This window comes from Protobothrops mucrosquamatus, unplaced genomic scaffold (assembly GCF_001527695.2).
Source record: "Protobothrops mucrosquamatus isolate PMUCROS unplaced genomic scaffold, P.Mucros_1.0 scaffold1207, whole genome shotgun sequence".
Lineage (NCBI taxonomy): Eukaryota > Metazoa > Chordata > Lepidosauria > Squamata > Viperidae > Protobothrops > Protobothrops mucrosquamatus.
Window position 1 is genome coordinate 193,293 of NW_015387417.1, and position 21,040 is coordinate 214,332.

Genomic DNA, 21,040 nt, shown 5'->3' on the forward strand with positions numbered 1-21,040 from the left:
TATCTATCTATCTATCTATCTATCATCTATCCATCTATCATCTCCATCTCTCTCTCTACACACTCATATATATATCCATCTATCATTTATCATCTATCATCTCCATCTATCTATCTATCTATCTATCTATCTATCTATCTATCTATCTATCTATCTATCTATCTATCTATCTATCTATCTATCTATCTATCTATCTATCTATCTATCTATCTATCTATCTATCTATCTATCTATCTATCTATCTATCTATTGTCTCTCTCTATCTGTCTGTCTGCCTGTCTGGCTGTCTGCCTGCCTGTCTGGCTGTCCATGTGTCGAAAACTAAGTAAAGTCCCTTCAAGTTGAACTTGAGAGGACACTTTGGTGTAGTTTTCGTGATCCTTCAGTTTAGGGGGATGAGTTCAAATTTTTGTCTGTGCTTTGACAGAAGAAACTGACCTGTGAAAACTTGATTGGTTGGGACTCGTTGTGGGTTTCTTCACAACAGATTGCCTTGTAGCTTCAGGTGTCACCCCCCTTTCTCTTGATTTTTATTTTGGCAGGCTTTTCATTTACTAGGCTCAACTAATCTTTTTTTGCCCTCAAAGCTGACAGTTAGCTCCCAAGTCAACTAACCCCCCCCCCCGTCATTGCTGTTGGGTGTATAAATTATTACAAGTAATATATTTCTTTAAGAAAGGTAAGATGTAGCCAATAGATCAATAGAATGCTGAAATTAAAAGACCAATGGGGCATTTACCTCAGTCCCATTTTCCTATCGGTGACTTTTCATTCTTTAATTCTTCTTTCTCCTCTTTTAGAGAAGCTTTCTTCTCCCTGATTCTCTCTGGATATGCTGGGATGGCTATTTCCAGAATTCTCAACCGCTAAGGTCCTCTGAGAATGTTGAGAACTACAGTCCCAGAATATATTTAAGGAAGTTCAGTTGATGGATAGCTGTCTAAGACCATCAACTTCCCAACATGGTGATGAAGAACTTGAGGGCCTTTTCCAGAAGGAAGTTCTGTACTTCAGTATACTTCACTTGTAACATACAAATAGAAGCTTGAGCCGTGGAGCTTGGAAGTTGCCCCAATCTCTCCCTCTGTTCCAACTACAGATGTTCAAAGGTGACTTAACAAGTACTCTAATTCTGTAGGAATTCTGAAAAAAAAAACTGGATGGCACAGGCTGAGCTTTCAACTTCCAGATAAATGCTTTTTTAATTTAAAAAGAGCAAGCTTCTCGCTACCTGCCAAAATGAGTCTTGAACTCTTGGCAGCCCAAGCCACGTCCAACCGTCCTTACCATCTGTACTAATTTAGTTTCCACCAAGCAAATAACAAAATGGGGAAAAACTTGCAAGGCATAGCTTCTGGAATTCTTTTGAGTCATCCCTGGGGTCGTGGGTAGGAAAGCACGAAGGTCATGAGTACCTTCTGATCCCTTAGTTAGAAGTCTGTTCTGGTCCATGTGACCAGGAGGGAGGTGGGCATAGAATGGAGCAACTGATGACATTCTAAGCCATTTCCAAATGACTTTCCTATAACAATGTGTTGAGGAAAAAATGTTAATTTCCCACCCCCCTGCTGGATCTGGGTCACTTTCAGATTTGACCTTACTCTGGCTGGCTTCTTTCCTACCTCCCCCCCAACTCCCATCTCCAGCTATCATTAAGTTCTGGTCTGTTCTGTTTTCAGAGTTATAGTGCCGATGGGCAGACAGAATCCTGTCCTTCCCTCAAATACACACACAAACTTATAATTGTGGATACAATAGGAGAAGCAGCCTAGAGAACGAAGGAGAAATATCCTAACAGTGAGAACAATTAACCTGTGGAAGGGCTTGCCTTCAGAGGTTGTGGGTGCTCCATTACTGGAGGCTTTTAAGAAGAATCTGGACAGCCACTTGTCTAGAATGGCATAGGGTCACCTGCTTGAGGAGGGGGTTGGACTTGAAGACTTCCAAGGTCCCCTCCAGTTCTGTTATTCTGTTAATTTTTTTCTCCCTCTGTGTTCAGTTGGAATCCAGAAAAATGCATGTGTGAATTGGTTGTGGGAAGAGGAAGAACAAGAACAAGGCCTTAAGACTACACGGACGCTGCAGCATCCCCGTGGTCACCTGATTTAAATTCAGATGCTTGACAATTGGTTCAGATTTATGATGGTTGCAGTGTCCTGGGATCATGTGACCATCTTTTGCAACCTTCTGACAAGCAAAGCCAATGGGCAAGCCCTGGGGAACTAGCATGCATTAATGATGGTTAACAGTGTCCTGAGATCACGTGATCACCACTTGTGACCTTCCCATCCAGCTCCCAACAAGCAAAGTCGATGGGGAGAGGTCAGATTTGCTTAACGACCGCATGATTCACTTAATGGGGGGGAAGGCAAAGCTCACTTTACAACTGCCTTAGCAATGGAAATTTGGGGTTCACTGGGGTGGTAAGTTGAGAACTACGTGAAAGGGGGTGATGCAGAAGGAGCTTTAGGTGGCAAATGGCATCTTCCCCTGGCCTGACTGAAGAACAGAGAATCAAAGAATAGAAGAAGAATAAAAACGTTATTGTCACTTTAAATGTACACTAGTCACCATACATTAAAGTGAAATTTCATTGCATTCGGCTCTCTCTCTCATATACCCACATACCCACACATATATGACACAGACAAACATCACAGTCTAGTTCGAATGTACACATGTATATGGTTAAAAAGAAGAAGAATCCTGCAAATTTACAAGAGGGATGGCATAAGGCAGAGGTCCCCAACCTTTTGGCCACCAGGGACCGGTTCCATGGAGAAAAGTTTTTCCATGGACCGGAGAGCACATCCCACAGATGGGGTTTTGCTTGTTTGTGTGGACTGGTTGCTGGCTTGTTTGTGTGGTACCGGTCCACAGACCGGGGCCGGGGGTTGGGGACCCCTGGCATAAGCTGTTCCAGAATCTAGTAGTTGTTCCAGAATCTAGTAGTTCTGCTATAAATACTATAAGGCTGAGGCAGGACAATGGAGGAAAAAAGTCACTGGTGTATCTCCTTTTCTGGGGAATAAATGCAAAATAAAAGGCGTTGTCAGCCAGTCAGCTGTAAAAGAACAGGCAACAGATGGATTTCAATAAAAGGAATGAGCATAAATATTTCTTAGCTGAGAAGAGATGCAAAGCAAAGAAATGGCTTGTTTGACTATTCACAGCGGGAAACTTCCAAGGACTTTGAAGCTTAAAAAAGAGGAGGTGGGGGGGAAGCTCCACTTCCTCACAATCAAATCATAATGGGAGATTTACCAGCTGTATTTCAATAGTTCTGACATTCTGAAGGCTGCGAGTAGATAAAACAAATTAAGAGAATAAATAGAATTTAAAACTGGAATAAAACACTAGGATACGCAGCCAGGCAAATCTTCATTTAAGCTGTAATCCCATCAAGATAAATTCCTATTAAAATCAATGAGATTTTCCTCTTGAAGAAATGTCATTAGGATTACCCCTGACCCCAAGAAGCCAACTGAAACAATGGCTTCATTCCCACAACATATATTATCTAGTTATTGAGTTAACAATTTGGTCAGTATATTGAACCAAAGGCTTCAATATACAAATCAGATTTGCACCACACATTAAGCCAGAAAACAAATCAAGTTAACAATAACTAAAAATTAGTCTTTATCCGCTAGGGCTTTAAACGATGGGGTTAGGAGTGTTGTGTAAACACGACAGGTGACCTTTTTAAGTATGCTCTGACACTGATTTTACTGGAGTCCTAAATTCTTTTTCAGCTATTATTAATTAGCCTGACATGGATATAACAACATACAGTTGCATAGCGGTAGTTCTCGACTTAACAATCACATCTGGGACCAGAATTTCCATTGTTAATCAAGGTGACTGTGTCACGTCCAATTTTATGATCTTATTTTTTTGTCATGGTTAAACAAATCACTACAGTTGGTAAGTGAATTGTGTGGTTGTTAAATGAATTCAGCTTCCCACATTAACTTTGCATGTTAGTGTGATGTCTCCCTTGCATGATTCCCCAGATACCTCCTCAGATGTCAGCTTGGGGGAGGATGAGCCAATTCCTGGCACATCAGGAACTGAGTTGATTGATGGCTCTGAATGGCCGGCTGGAAGGGAGTTGGCTGAGGTTCCAGCTGGGGAAAGCTTGCAGTGGTCGATGGCACCTGATCCAAGAACACGTAGGGCAGAGAAAAGGCAGAAGCAGAGAAAGTCAGCCAGACTACTTGAGAGGAGAGGGTCCTGCCCTCTTGATGGGCTGCACTGAAAGCTATTTATCACAGCAAATAGAGGGGAGGTGTTGCTGGGAACAACATGTTTGCTTCATGGCTGTGTGCTTGGTTGTGGTGATTGGGACAGTTCTGGGTTTTTGGTAAAGGGAATTGCTGAGGGATATTAATAAATTCACTAGACCACAATGTTGAGTTCAGTGCTGATGGGGCTCAAGGTTGACTCAGCATTCCATCCTTCCGAAGTTGGTAAAATGAGGACCCAGATTGTTGGGGAAAAATATGCTGACTCTGTAAAACTGCTTAGAGAGAGCTGTAAAGCACTATGAAGCAGTATATAAGTCTAAGTGCTATTGCTATTACTATTTTGTGTTTTTCTGCATTCTCTATCAGCTAGAGTAGGGGTCCCCAACCCCTGGTCCATGGACCAGTACTAGGCCGCAGCATGCTAGCAACCGGTCCACACAAACAAGCAAAGCCCCATCCACAGGATGCAGGCAGTATTCAAAACCACACCCCCTCTAGTCTGCAGAAAAAACTCTTTCCTTGGAACCAGTCCCTGGTGCCCAAAAGATTGGGGACCTCTGAGCTAGAGCATCTCTCACGTTTACTCTCAAAACCCTCTGTGAAATATAGGTTACTCAAAACAAGAGATCATCGAAAAAGTTACAGTTCAGCGGTACTAATAACTACCAGATAATTGCTGCCATCCAATTTCATCACTGGAAGATTACATCCTAATATTGTTACAAAAAGAAATGATATCCTGTATGCCTCTCTATGTTGATCTCCAAATCTAAAAAGTATGTTAGATCTCTTTGGGGGTAAAACAATATATTTAAAAAAAAACAACAATTAGGGATACTACCAACAGGGTCTATCTCACTATGGACTATTAGTAATCGTTCAGTGAGCACTTCAGTTTTTCCTCCATTACATTTACGCTGCTTTCATTATTAGTGTTGTTTAATGTCTGTATTTACGATTCACATTTGGACGGAGGGCAACTACAGAGTGCCATGTGAAACAAATGACCCTTCATTTTAAGATGTCACTCGAAGCAACAAGTTCTTGCAGTGTTAATTTTTATTACCAGGAGGCACCTGTAAATTGGCTTTGAATTGCTGTAGGGATTGTAATTAAATAGTTAGTCTTTTGCCTCGGAAAAAGAAGAAGCAATCTTTCACGGCTTTCCTTTTACTAATCTCGAATCAGCTGCTGTCAACCTTGGCTACGGTAGTGTAAAGATTTATAGACCTTCGAGGTGAGTATTGACCATTGAGAAGCTGCCTTAATGTTCACCTTGAAGGACAATAAATTGTGCTATCGATTAAAGCTGAATGCCAATGGCTATATCGCTGTAAACATTTTAATAAAATTATCTCCATAATATATTCGGCTTCCGAAGCAGGCGCGGAGCTCCCGTTTTGGATAGGAGAGAGATACAATCCAAAATGTTTTAAGGAAGTGCAGATGCCAGGTAGGGTTGCTGTAGATATGAAGAACTTCAAAATATGAAGCATCTCTTTGCATCTCTCCATCTAGCCCTTTCTCTAGATTCTTGGAGAACGTTCTGATGAACAGAAGAGACCCATATACACACACACACACACACACACATATTACCTTGAGTGCTTTTTTGATGCACCCTGTCGACCCAAATATGGGAGAAAGAAATGGGTCGACAGGGTGCATCAAAAAAGCACTCAAGGTAATTCTCCTCTCCTGTCTCTTCCCTCCCTGACACAGCTGACAAAGTGAGAAAGAGCCTGTGGCCTAGAGGTTAACACAGCTGCTTAACGTGCAGGCAGCCCAGGTTCGAATCTCAGAAGGGTATGTTTGGCTGATGAGAGCTAAAAAGCTCAAAATAGCTATTCCGTTCTCCCTTAATTCTTTGTTAGCAATCCAAATTTTTTATATATAATTTTATATATATAATCATATCCCAGTTGTTCCGTTTCTCTGTGCAAAGAGAAATTTAAGCAGTAAGGCTTAAGCAGGGCATTGTCCCATGACTCTCTGCTCCGTCTGTCTCACAATTTCAGATAGTCTTTTCTCATGAAAACAGAAGAAGTCGAGGAGGACAAGATCATGTAGGTCCTGCTTCCCCTGTAGAGTCTTGAGAGGTGAAGACATAGAGCTTACCTATTCAGAGAAATGCACCTGGGCTCGATATAACTTTTGCTCTAATTAGCCAGCATGGACAGGTGTTGTCTCAGCAAGAGGTTGAACCCACCTGGGGTCTGATGAAGAGTTATTCAACTATAGATCCTGCTCTTTGGGAAGGTCTGACAGTTTTCTTTAGAGGGCTTTGTTAGAAGAAGCTGGGAAGATGCCTGTGGGGTGTGAACTTCTCTGGGTCTGAAGATAGGACCAAAGTTACCTCTTACACATAGGAGATAATAAAGAAAGAGTCTAGCGATTTTCAACAGTGCAGTTGAGAGTTCCTCCATGTTTTATGAAACGTGAATCACGAACACTCCCCAAAGTAGCTCATTATTTCTCCGTGACTACTTCTTGCTTGGATGAAGAGCTCTATTTCTTTCTTTTTTCTTTTTAAATACACAATCTGATTGTAAAATCTCCTGTGTTAAATTCAGGAGCTCCTGTGTTGCCAGCACTGTTGCTCTAGTACACAGCTATAACCCCCTACCCCCAATTTATCCAATCCTTGCTTGATATTGTTTCTGGAAGATCTGCTTGTCTGTTGACACTCCCTTCTTCTGACAGATGAGTTCCCATCCAGCAGATGCTGTGGGAAGCCTCAGGGTCCTCCAGCTTACATATGACAGTCCCTTTAATGTACCCAGCTCTACCTTATCACCATTGCTCCATAGGAGATAGAGTTTTGTTATTTATACTTTTCTCTTCCAGTTCCTCCCCTGCTGTCACTTCCTCTCACCTACCTTTGGAGAGGACACAAAGAACCAAAAGAGATGTCAGTGCTATTAACCAACTTGGCTGGGTTCCTTTGAGTGCATCAATAATTTCATCCTCATTATCCTTTCTTGATTTTGGCACACCGAGGGTCACTTAGCTGGAGGTGCCGAAGAAGGGATTGAGACATGCAAATTGTGTGTTATGTTGCAATCACACACACACACACACACACACACACACACACAAAACAACACTTCCAGGAGAATTTTTTTTTTTTGGTTCTGAAGCACATGTGCACATGGGAAATGTAATCAAAAGTTTGATTTTAATTTAATTTAAAAGCAACCCATTCCTCATAACATCAAAGACAATGATAAAAATAAAAGTCCCCATTATACCGTCAATCTATGGAAAGTGGCTATCAAAGAGTCCCTTTCTGAAGGAAGCAACAGCTGTTGGTTAGTTCGCTTTACATATATTTTTGGCTGAGCTGCACAAACCGTTAGATATTTATAGTGCAGCCCTACACATCTCTATTCAGAAGTTATATTAAATTCAGTGAAATGTAGTCTCTGGCAAATTGCAGCCGGGGTCTGGGGGTATAATGGAAGAAAATATATAGAGGGGAATTAAAGGGGTTTTTTCCCCTCTGAAATTGGTCATAATAACTAGGTTGCTTCTCAAAAACAAAAAAACAAAGTCGAAAAAATGTGAAACTTTCTTTTTTTTTAAGTGGAAATTAAATACGGGCTTTGCTGCTTTTCCAGCTTCGTGTTAAATTATATTAGAGTCTTTTGCTTGTTGCCCAAGTCTTTATAAAACATCTGTATTTTGTCTTGTCCATTTTCCTCCAGGTAGGCTTGCTGTTATTATGATGATTGTTATTGCTTTATTTTTAGTGTCATCTTTCAAGAAACAGGTTTGCAGAGGTCTGTAAATTAGTTGCTTGTGGGTGGGCAGAAACGAATTTGCATTGAAAAGGGGAGGAGGAGGAGGAGGAGGAGGAGGAGGAGGAGGTTTATATTACATCCTATTTTCATGGGTAACTCATTTAGAAATCCCATGTCCATTCTGTTGACGTGATTACAAACCCAAGGCAGAGTTTGGAGATGGTAGCAGAACTGGGAGGGTCTGTCAGAAAATCATGTTGGTTAGGAGAATGCTATAGTAGGAAATCATTGTTCTTGGGTAAAGAGTGATAGAATCTGGATGTTACTCTCTTACAAAACAATGTCTGGTTGGCAATTAACTTAATGCGGTTCCCACCAGCACTTTGACCAATAGAAGAGAATATCCGTAGCTCACGGTTGAACGGTGGAGTTCTTGCTGCTCTCTTGGTTTCCAATATATCATTACCCGACTAGGTAACATCATCAGTGTGAGCTTTGCTCCCTGTTTATATACAGTAGATTGCCTGCTGGTGATGCCACTTTTCTCCTGGATAGTTCCTTGAACAAGGGTATTGTTTTCTGCTTGATTGTTTGTCTGGTCTTAATCCCTGCTTATCTGAGTGTTGGTTGCTGGAGATGATGATTCGGAGGGTTGTCGTAATCAAGGCTTATTATAAAGAAGGATGGGTCAGGCTTGTGTCTTTGGGTGCAGAGTCTTGCTTAGGAGAAATTAAGACTCTAAATAAAGACTCTAATGCATTTAGATGCATTATCAAAGGAAGTCTTTTGGTAGTAGCTCAGTTCCCTCAAGAAAGTGCTTAGGGTATGGAGGAGGGCAACAGCAACAGTTGTTTTACTCCTTACGTTTTCCTAACTGCGTTGCTGAAGGCCCAGACCTTCCCCTTGGCTTCTCCACTTGACAGGAGAAGTAATCTTCTGCTATCTTGGAGGCTATCTCACCAGCTGCTGGTGGACCTTTGCCAGCGTACAGCTGCTTGTCTCCCAGAACCATCGGAAGCATCCAAGTCCTTGGTGTAGGCCCATTAAACTAGGAACAAAAACAACCACAGGCGAAAGATGGAGGCCTGGCCTTACTGTAGAAACTTGAAAAGCCACCAACTTCATGGGAATACTTCCCAACTGTCTGTGCAGACCCACACAGGGAAGGGAAGGGAAATTGAAAGGACCTTTCTAGCATTCTGAACTTTCTGGTACGGATGACCCCAAGATTTTTTTTTTCTTTTTCCAAAAGACAATTGAAATTTCTGGGTGTTTACTTTGAAAACGTTTCACATCTCATCCAAGAAGTGTCTTCAGTTCTGGTTACAACGATGCTGAAAAAAAGTGATCCTCACCCTTAAGACTATGCAGCACCCCCATGGGGAAGGTTGCAAATGGGGATCACATGACCCCTGGGATGCTGTAACCCTCATCAATAGTTGCTGGTTACCAAGAGCCAGTGGATTTTGGTTATGTGACCACCATTTGCAACCTTCCCAGTCAGTTTCCGACAAGCAAAGTCCATGGAGGAAACCAGATTCATTTAGCCGTGTGATTCATTTAACAACTGCAGTGATTCACTTTTAACAACCATGGCAAAACCGGTCATAAAATTGGGTGTGACGCTCTTAACTGCCTTGCTTAGCAATAGAAGTTCTGGTCCCGATAAGTCGAGGACTGCCTATATGTAGGGTTTTGTTTTGAATGAGCTCTGAGAAACTCGAAGCCAAATGGGAAGTTTGTGCATTTCTTTCAAAGGAAATCCAAATAAATTTACAGATTGATGAAGAAATGAAATAGCAAGTATACATATCTGTATCTGATAAAGACCAGAACTGGAATGATTTGTCCATCTCCAGTGTGGGCCCAAAGTCTGGCAAATTAGCAACCTGAGTAAACCAACTCCCTAATCTTACACTTCTCTGTTTCTGCTTAAAAATGCTTTTGTTTGTTACTTTGAAAAGCTGTTTTTAATTAGTTACGGTCTGGGTGAGTTACACAATTAATTCCCAGGAGCAGCAAAAAAATTTTTCCCCTAAGCATTACCTCAAGGGACTGCATAGTATGAAAAAGAAAAAATAATAATGCCCCCTTTTTTTTGCAAACAAGTATCAATACTTTTGAAGAGGGCACGGTATATTTTCATAGTATGCTGTATATAAAAAAAGACTGCTTGTGAAATCCATATAACTCTCTCATGTTTCCTGAGTTGACTCGGTGCCTCAAACTTGCTGGATTCAGATAATTACCCTTCCTCTTCCTTTACCCCCTTTAGCATTTCAGAAAGTCCCAAAGGAAAAGTAATAACAACCTAGATGAGTGGATGGATGGATGGAGAGAGAGTCTGTGATAGTAGATGGAGGAGAGAGAGAGAGAGAGAGAGAGAGAGAGAGAGAGAGAGAGAGAGAGAGAGAGAGAGAGAGAGAGAGAGAGAGAGAGAGAGGGACGGACGGACGGACGGATGGACGGACGGACGGTAGATAGAGGAGGATAGATGGATGGATGGATGGATGGATAGACAGACAGACAGACAGACAGACAGACAGACAGACAGACAGACAGACAGACAGACGGATTCCCATGTGCTTCCTCAATCCAAGGTCTTCTACCAGAGGCCTGGGAATTTTGAAGTTCTACACAGGATCTTAGCTGTTCCTAGCACTGCACTTTTTCTGGAAAGGAAGCTCCGATGCTGTTCTGGGATCCATTGAAGCCCTTCTCCTAGCTTAGGAGTCACAATCTGATCCTCTCTAGTTCCTCCTTCAGCCCTGGTACTTCTCCAGCTTCTCTTACTCCTTGTTCCTGCTGTTGCTGTCATTTGTGCACCACCACATCTGCCACCACCACTGTCTTCTGGTCCTTGTCTACTACCACAGTGTCTGCTCGTTTGGACAGCACCCGCCGTCTATCTGGATCTGGGAATCCCAGAGGATCTTACCCGGCATCCTTCTCTGGAATCTCCCATCTAGACTTGGGAGGGTCTAGCCCATAACCAGTGCAGAATCCCTTCTACTTGGTTGGACCATTCAGTGTATGACACACAAACACAAACACATACAGAGAGAGAGGGGGGGAGAGGGAGGGAGATGGAATGGAACATCTCTGAGTAGACCTGGAACCTCCCTGGAATGGAGAATGTGAAGCTTCTGATGATTGATCCCATAAAGAATGGGAGTTTGTTCTGTAGAAATGGAAAAGTCCAGCCTGTGGTTGTTCAAAGTTTATATGATGCCACTGGGAAAAGTTCTGACAGTGAGAGGTCATCAAAATATTGATGACTTAAGCAGAATTTGTAGAAATGTTGATGGCTTGCTTCTTCAGAGGACTTTTCTGTTTCCCCTTCTCATTCTCTCGTGTGTGCACATATTATTTTCAAAGGTGCTGGCAATGCATACTCAAAATTTCCTTCAGTCATGCTGGCTGAGAATTCGAAAGCATTTATGGAAAATTACATTATGGAAATCTTAGTCAGTTAATCATAGGTTTTATCTGATTACTTGATTCATTATTTGATTAAAGTTGCAATCTGATGTCCTATTAATAAGGGGCAAACCCAACAGAATTTGCCCATATAGGGATCGAGTTGTATAGGGACATGTTCTAAATTGTCACTAATTTCTGTGGTTGTCTGAACACTCACCAAATAATTGTTCCTATAATATTACACTTAAGTAAAATCCCCCCCAAAAAAAGAAAGTATGAACAAAAATTAAAAGCTGGCAGAGGAACGTGTGATCAGATTAGTATTTCTGTATCTTCCTAATATTCTTAATATTTAAAATAGCAGTTTATATTGTAGCTAATTAGGGAATATGCAATAATAAATAATAAGATATATCTGGTTCTGTGGATTTGATTTTAATTTTCAGTATGCCAGTGTAAAGAGCATTAATCAGGCAGTAATTAAATCTGTAGCATTACAGTGTTGTGTAAAGCAACGCCTTACATAAAAATCACCACTCAGTGTTTATTTATAAATCTGTATAATTTTAAAAAAGATGGAATTCACAAGCACTCCTATTAAGACTTTATCCTCTAAGAATTTCAAAAGCATCTGTTGATGTTTCCATGCAGGAGGGGAACAAAATGAAGAGAAAGACGCTCTTGAGCACCATCACTGATGGTGCACCTCTTTTCCAGAGAGAAGGAAGAGATACAGGCAGTCCTCACTTAATGACCAATCATTTAGCGACTGTTCAAATTTATGATGTCCCCTTATAACCTGGTTCAGGAGTTCCAACAGTGGCTTTGCCACCACTACCCCACAAGCCCTGAGCTGCCCTTTACCTATCTCTTTTCACCTCCGGGAAGACGTTAGACTAGCACTAGGACTGATGATGCTACCTAGTTGGGTAATGAAATGGCTGCAAGAAAACAACCAAGCTCAGACAGCATCAAGGACCCCACAGTTTTCCTCCTCCTCCTCCTCCTCCTCCTCCTCCTCCTCCTCCTCCTCTCCCTCCTCATCCTCTCCATAAACCCCACTCCTGTGTATCACTGATGTTACCTAGTTGAGTAATGAAATGGCTGCAAGAAAACAACCAAGCTCAGACAGCATCAAGGACCCCACAGTTCTCCTCCTCCTCCTCCTCTCCATAAACCCCACACCTGTCTATCACTGATGATGTTACCTAGTTGGGTAATGAAATGGCTGCAAGAAAACCACCATTTCAACCCTTGGCTATAAACAATCTCATTTATTGGTAGATTTTTTTTCTTTATTTCAATCTTGCAGTTGTATGGACAGATGTTCCATTTTGCTGCGGTGAAAGGAGAGTTGCTAGTCCTTTTCTTCCTGTTGGGCTTTCTGCTCCTTGCAGAATTCCGTTCTTATTGCTTTTCAGGTAGTCCTCAACGTACGACCACCACGGAGTCCAAAACTCCCATCGCTAAGCGAGACATCCGTTCAGTGAGTTTTGCCCCACTTTGCAACCTTTCTCGCCACAGTTGTTAAATGAATCCCTGCGGTTGTTAAGTTAGAGGATCCGGCTTTCCCCATTGACTTTGCTTGTCAGAAGGTCTCAAAAGGGGATCATGTGACACATACACACACACACACACACACACACACACACCTGGATGCTGTGATCGTCATAAACATGAGTCAGTTGCGAGGCATCTGAATTTTGATCACATGACAACCCCCCCTCCCAGGGATGCTGTAACGGTTGGGTGAAAAACGGTCAGAAGTGATTTTTTTCCAGTAACTTTGAGCGGTCACTATGCAAACTGTTGTAAGTTTCAGGACTGCCTGAATTTGTCATCCATTTGAATTTTGGGGAAGGGGAGAACTCTGAGCAAATTGGTGAAATTTATCCCACTGAAAATGAATATAATAAGGGGACGGTGCACAGTGCTCAAGTATCCAGAGTATTCAAATAATAACAACAACAATAATGATGATGATGATGATGATGATGATGATGATGTTGGAAGGGACCTTGGAGGTCATCTAGTCCAACCCCCTGCTCAGGCAGGAAACCCTATAGTCTATACCATTACAGACAAATGGCTGTCTAGTCTCTTCTTAAAAACCTCCAGTGTTGGAGCATTCACAGCTTCAGGCAGATTGTTCCTCTGATTAATTGTTCTGACTGTCAGGAAATTCCTCCTTAGTTCCAGGTTGCTTCTCTCCTTGATTAGTTTTCCATCCGTTGCTTCTTGTCCTGCCTTCAGGTGCTTTGGAAAATAGGTTGGCCCTCCCTCTTCTTTGTGGCAGCCCCTGAGATACTGGAAGGCTCCTATCATGTCCCCCCTCGTCCTTCTCTTCATTAGACTAGACATACCCAATTCCAGCAACCGTTCCTTGTATGTTTTAGCCTCCAGTCCCCTGATCATCTTTGATGCTCTTCTCTGTACTCTTTCCAGAGCCTCAACATCTTTTGTACATCATGGTGATGTTCATTCCCCTCCTGTAGGTAAACAAATGTTTCTTCCAGGCTTGGATTACCTGATGGATCCCAGTAGTCATAACCTCCACTGTGACCTGTTGCATTTTCCTGGAACCTGGACTGTGTTTACAGACTGTTTACTTAACCTCTGGCTCATTTCTCGGAGTCCAGTCTATTTGTTTCCCGCATTCCTAGTGGCTGCTGACATATGAGATGTGTCCCCAAGTCTCTCAACAAAATTTCCCCTTATAAATAGGCAAAAACAGGCAGCGGCCATGGGACCAGAGTCTTTTAGCAATTATTTTCCATCTACGCCTTCCTCCACGGACAGATAAAAGGTCTGGTAGCGTCCAGCAGGGTATGCTGCAGAAAAAGACTGTATTAAATCTCATTTTACAGGGGGCAAAGAGGTGTTGGGGAAAGATAATAATGTATTCCAGTGACTGAAACTTAGCAAATAAATGCTTAGCTTGAAAGTGGATGCATGTTTTATTTGGTACCCCATGCTCTTAAACTGTCTCCACTGGATGGAGATTTTAAAAGCTTTCGGCTTTAGATTGTATTTACCGATGGGATGAAGATCAAAATATGGCTTTGCTTTAAAGGTTGAGCAACAATAGCAACTTCTCAGAGACCCTAAGGAAATCTCTTCTCTCCCCCTTGTGTGCGTACACCCCACCCAAAATGTCTTGCGGTGTGTTCTCTGAAAGACAGTATTGCAAAAAGAAAAGAAAAGAAAAGAAAATAAAGTAAAAGAAAAAATAAAAGAAAGATAAGTTGCCTATTAGAGTACCAATTTATGCAGGTCGTCCTCAACTTACAACAGTTCATTTAGTGACTGTTCAAAGTTACAATGGCACTGGAAAATGGGAGTCATATCCTCCTGCAGTAGCTTAGCAGTAATTCAAGAAATTCTAACAAAGAGATCAACCCCAACTGCTCTTTAGAAGGCCAGAGCCTGAAGTTGAAACTCAAGTGCTTTGGCCACCTAATGAGAAGGAAGGACTCACTGGAGAAGAGCCTAATGCTGGGAGAGATTGAGGGCAAGAGAAGAAGGGGACGACAGAGAAGGAGGTGGCTGGATGGAGTCACTGAAGCAGGAGGCCTGAGCTTGAAGGGACTCCAGAAGATGGTAGAGGACAGGAAGGCCTGGAGGAACGTTGTCCATGGGGTCGCGATGGGTCGGACATGACTTCGCAATTAACAACAACAACAAAGCAAAGAGTTTCAGTGATAAGAGTCTCCATTTCCTCTGGCAATTGTATTTTTTTCTTTTTTTTTTCTTTTTTCTTTTGGTGATGCTCTGCTATGTTGAAAGCAGCAGTAGGAGAAGAAAAGAGGAAAATATGTTAGGAACTGTCTCCATCATTTTACATCCTTCATCAAGGCACATGAAATGCAAATAGCAATATTCTTTTTTTCCTTCCTTCCTTCCTTCCTTCCTTCCTTCCTTCCTTCCTTCCTTCCTTCCTTCCTTCCTTCCTTCCTTCCTTCCTTCCTTCCTTCCTCCCTCCCTTCCTCCCTTCCTCCCTTTCCTTTCTCCCCCTCTTATCTTTCATCCTTTCCCCTTCCTTCCTTCCTTCCTTCCTTCCTTCCTACCTACCTACCTACCTTCCCCCTTCCTTCCTTCTCCCTCCATTTCCTCCCTCCCTCTTTCTCACACAGGTAAAGAGTTAGAGAATATTTTGGGAAAATGCAGCAAAGCAGCTTTTGGAGAGTGGGGGTGAGCATTGAAAAAAGAAGCTGATATCAGACAGTTTCTCATTAAAAAGCCTTCTGAGAAATGTAGGCTGACTCTGAAAGTAATTAAAGAAGGCACTCAATTAGATTATATGGGAACAGAGAGAAAGCGGGGGATCTGATGGTTAGTTTATCCTAAGGCCAAAAACATGATTGGTTGACATGGGTTATCTAGTCCTAGTAAGGATTAGGGTGATTTACAATTCCCGTGTCCTACAAAAAGGTATTGAAAGAGGAGGGGAAGTGTGTGTTTTCACCCTGCAGAGCACTTAAAGCAGAAGTCTCCAACCTTGGCAACTTTAGGACGTGTGGACTTTGGCACCCAGAATTCTCCAGCCAGCCATGCTGGCTGGGGAAATCTGGGAGCTGAAGTCCTCACAACTCAAAGTTGCCAAGGTTGGCGACTCCTGACTTAAAAGGTGAAAAGGATGATCTGGAATATAGATACCTTTATCTTTCCTTAGGTCACTGGAAATTTTGTTTGGCATTCTCCAAAAAAACATGTTCCACATACCTCAACTTACTACTCTGCAGTTCTTTGTTATCATCCAGGTCAGGGATCTTCAAACTTGGTCCTTTTATGACTTGTGGACTTCAACTCCCAGAATTCCTCAGCCAGCATGCCTGGCTGAGGAATTCTGGGAATTGAAGTCCACAAGTCATAAAAGGGCCAAGTTTGAAGACCCCTGATCCAGGTAGTTTGACTGAACGAGAAGTGAATGAAGCTGCCTTGATGACACATTGGCCTTTCCAGAAATGTATAACAGTTGGCATGTCATCCACTGAAGACTGTATTTACTCAATGGCCTCCGTCCACCTAAAGGAAGAAATTCAGGTTATTCTTTTGTTAATTGGGAAGGGGGTAAGCTATTGTTCCCTTCCCCAATCCTTCCAAAAGAGAAATGAAAGTTGTGCATTGACTATCTGGACTGGAGGCTGTTCGCTCACATTCATTTTATCAGCAGAGTCCCTGTGTTGCCGAGAAGTTGATTCTAGGTCAAGCATAAAAGGAGGCTTTCTCCTTCTTCTTCTTTTTTTTTCTTCAACATATTCTCAGCAGCTTGTAGAATATAAAGCTGCCTATATATTTTTTCCTCCTCGTCTGTCTTCCTCCAAGATTACTAACTGGGGGATAATACCTTTGCTAGTTTCCTTCCACTTAAACCCGGAACTGATGAACTCAGCATTTCTGCCCCTGTGAAATGCTCTGTAAAGAATTCCAGAAATGGAACTTGGAAGAAAATAGATGTTCAGAGCTCATCACAAAAGGTGTAAGTTGCCTAACAAGACATCAAGGCAGCTTGATTCTTCTTCTCGGAGATGGAGGATCGAGAGGCTCTAAACCAGGGATCTTCAAACTTGGCCCTTTTATGACTTGTGGACTTCAACTCCCAGAATTCTTCAGCCAGCATGCCTGGCTGATGTATTCTGGGAGCTGAAGTCCACAAGTCATAAAAGGGCCATGTTTGAAGACCCCTGCTCTAGATAGTGCCTGAGATTATTGGAAAAGCAAAACGTGTGTGGATCTAACAGAGGACAAAAGAACCGATTCTGAAAAGCAAAAAAAACATGCAGTTGCTATTTCTAAACAAAACTGTGGGTGCTCCAACACTCAAGGTTTTTAAGAAAAGATTGGACAACCATTTGCCTGAAATGGTATGGGGTTTCCTGCTTGAGCAGGGGGTTGGACTAGAAGACATCCCAAGGTCCCTTCCAACTCTGTTATTTGGTTATTTTGTTACTGAAGAAGCTGGCCTGAAAACAAGCCAACTAAAGATAATATTGGCATCCTTTTTTTAAAAAAATAAATAAATTCAAGTAGTCCTTGATGTACGACTTCAGTTGAGCCCAAAATTTCTATTGTTAAGCAAGACAGTTCTCAAGTGAGCTTTGCCCCATTTTACGACCTTCCTTGAACAGAGTTGTTGAGTGAATCAGAGCAGTTCTTAAGTTAGTAACCCGGTTGTTAAGTAAATCTGGCTTCCCCAGGTCACATGAACCCAGGACATTGCAACTGTCATAAATATGAAGTAGTTGCCAAGCATCAGACTTTTGATCACGTGACCATGGGGATGCTGCAACTGTTATGTGAAAAAAATGGTCATAACTCCCATTTTAACACTGTTGTAAACATCAAATGCTCTCTAAAGAACTATCATAAGTTGAAGACTATCAGTATAGGTCAGGGGTAGGCAACCTTGGCTCTTTTATGACTTGTGGACTTCAACTCCCAGAATTCCTGAGCCAGCCAAGCTGGGAGTTGAAGTTCACGAGTCATAAAAGAGCCAAGGTTGCCTACTCCTGGTATAGGTCTATCATGGGGTTGTTTGTTTGTTTGAGCTCAAAACTGCAGATTGATGTGGGAAGTGTCCAAAACAGGGAACAAATTTCTGGTTACGCTATTTTTGCCTAATATGTGTCAGTTCCTCTCCACTCCCAAATACATTTCAGAAGTCTCTTGAGAAACCTCAGAGAATCTATCTTTATAGGGTCCCCTTGAGAATTGGTGCTGAATTTATCTACAGGACACAACTGGGCGGAGTAGTTATTTCTGACTTAAGTGAACCCATTCATCTGTTTCATTATTTCCCTGTGAAAGAACAGACTGAGAAGTTAATTGAGTAACTAATTCTGAAAGAATTATCCAAAAAGCCAAGTGAGTTTCTCCTGCAAAGCTTTTTAATCTTTTTTTTTTTTTTTTGTAAGCTAGAGGACAAATCACGTTGGAGGAAGCTTGGGGATTTACAGTACATTATATCATTCCAAAATCACACTTTTTTAAAAAAAAAAATGAATACGTTTTATGAAAGGATAGCTTTCTATTGACAGCCTTGAGTAAGAGAGATAAAAGCCTCTGGATTATAAACATGTCCTACAAATTAGCCCTTTTGTGTTATTTGAAATGAAGATTTTAGTATAGCAAACGCGTGTTAAAAGGAACGCCATTATTTAAACAACAATTATTTAAATGTCAGGGCACTGCAAAAAGATATGTTTGTCACTGCAGTGTAGGAAAGAACAAGGCAAAGGTGATTTGGGTTCCTTCCTATTTTTTCCAATAGTTAGTGGGGACATTTAATTTCTCTGAAGATTTGTTTGTCTCAGCCTCTTGTGGGAGAGAAAAAAACAGTTGTGACAAGAAAAGAAAAGCCATAGGATCCATCACCATTCTCTCTGTAAGAGACCTAGTTGATACAGCACTCTGTTTCACATCCATCTATCTATCTGTCTGTCTGTCTGTCCATTCATTTATTAGATTTTTATCTCATCTTTATTACTTTGTAAGTAACTCAAGATGGCAAATATTTCTAATACTCCTTCCTCCTCCTATTTTTCCCACAACACCCCTGTGAGGTGGGTTGGACTGAGAGTGATTGGCCCAAAGTCACTCAGCCAGCTTTCATGCCTCAGTAGGGCTAGAACTCACAGTCTCCTGGTTTCTAGGCCAGCACTTTAACCACTACGCCAAAGTGGCATTATAATTGACACGGTAAAAAGACATCAGAAAGCCAAAATTTCAGTTACACCTTAAAGCATTGTGTGTTTTGGGACACTGGTGGTAAGATAATTTTACCTCCTGTTACTACTAAGCTGAGTTACATCTGTGTGCATATCTTTGTGGGAGATGTGTAAACCTCCTCTCTGCCATTGTCATCCAATGGCAGAAAACAGCTGTCCAGAGCTAATTTATTTCCTAATGCTGCAGCAATGTTAATTCATAATTTACACTGGTAATTCGAGCTATTATTAATTTCAGATGGCGTAGGGCAAGCCTAATTAAAATATGACACCAATTGCCACACATATGTACCAAGGACTACCATTTAAAATTAATGGGAATATTAAGTGTGACACTGGTCTCAGACATCCTTTGCTCAGTAATTACAACATTATGGCTGCAAATATTTGATAAAAGAAGATGGAGTGGACTGAAAGAAATAAATAAGACAATGCTATCTGTCTTCTTCTTTTAAACCGACCTCTTACAATCCTTACAATCCTTCTCTTCTTCCTCCCTTTCTTCCTGCACCAGTTTTCTTGATTCCATGTTTGATTTATTCTCTTCTGATGTCAGAGATCAGAAGGCTGTTTTGAATAAGCGGACAAAGCTGTGGTATACAGCCTGTAATTTTTACCCCTCGCTACACACAGCTTTGCTCACAAAAACAGACAGATCCGTTGCGTTAACCAGTTAGAACTGTGATGATTAAAATATGAGCTCTATACAGTCTTTGATATATATATCTAGAAGCATGAAGGTGAAAACACCAGCCTGAAGATGACGAATGTGACTTCGTCGAAACGTCACCAAGACACTTCCAATTCTACATGGGAGAAAACCCGAATAACCAAAGACCTACATACAAATACCCGCGACTCATAGCTGACAAAGTGAGAAAGAACCTGTGGCCTAGAGGTTAATACATCTGCCTAACATGCAGACAGCCCAGGTTCGAATCTCAGAAGGGTATGTCTGGTTGAAAAGAACTAAAAATTCAAGCGGTCTGTGCGAACGGAGTGTGTGGATGTATGTATTTGGGGAGACTTTGGGGAACTGTTGTACTATATTAAAAAATATTTTGATTCTGATGCATTTTAACTCTCTACACCAGACCTGGGCATTTTACAGTCCCTGGGCCTCATCCTGCCCTTTGGCTGTGCTTGTCCAGATCATGTGAAGTCAGTCAGAAATTAGAAATCAAATGTGAATAAGGAATGCTATGCACGCAATACAACTGCATGGCTTTTATTTTGAAGGCAACTATTTTTTTTGGTCAATTTATGTATGTGTATGTGTGTGCCTGCACACCTTCTTCAGCCCTATTGGTTTAGCCCTCCATAACAGACTCAGTCCCTCAGGTTTTACCTTGGAAAAATTAATTGCCCACCTCTGCTCTACGCCAATGAGGATGCGCATGTGCACATTTCCACAGCCCAGTGGCAAATCCATCAAGGTCCACTAGTGGGCCGCAGCCCACTGGTTGGGGACCCCTGACTTAGATGATCTATCCAGGGTAAAATTGCAGTCCAAACAGAAAGCAGAAGCAACTTTGTTTTGGAGAAGGGGAGGATTAAAGTCAACCTGCATAAGGCCCCAAAAGGCCCATCAGAAGAGAATAACCCTTTTTGTTGTCTTTGCAACAACCCCTATTCTAGAAAATGTGTCTTTCTCGGATTACCTGTGTTCAAAAACGTGCCCCAAGTGTGTTTCTGGAGTGTCGTTAATGTGAGTTAAGAGATCTTGAGGAGACACTCTTCGTCTCATTTGAACTTCATCAAACTAGGATTTCCTCTGCTGTAGATGAAGGGAATTGTTCCACTCAGCATCTTCAAAGAAATCATCAGGCTTGGAACCTTTTGCACACAGGTATTTGGTGGCACATTGCCAAGCCAGGCTGCCTCCGAGCTCATTCAG

The 21,040-nt window shown here is 41.8% G+C and overlaps 1 protein-coding gene across 1 annotated transcript in view; it reads left to right on the forward strand.

Moving 5' to 3' along the window:
- LOC107291867 (protein CEPU-1-like) overlaps window positions 1-21,040 on the forward strand; it is a 131,037-nt gene that overhangs the window by 84,353 nt on the left and 25,644 nt on the right. The window lies entirely within an intron of this gene.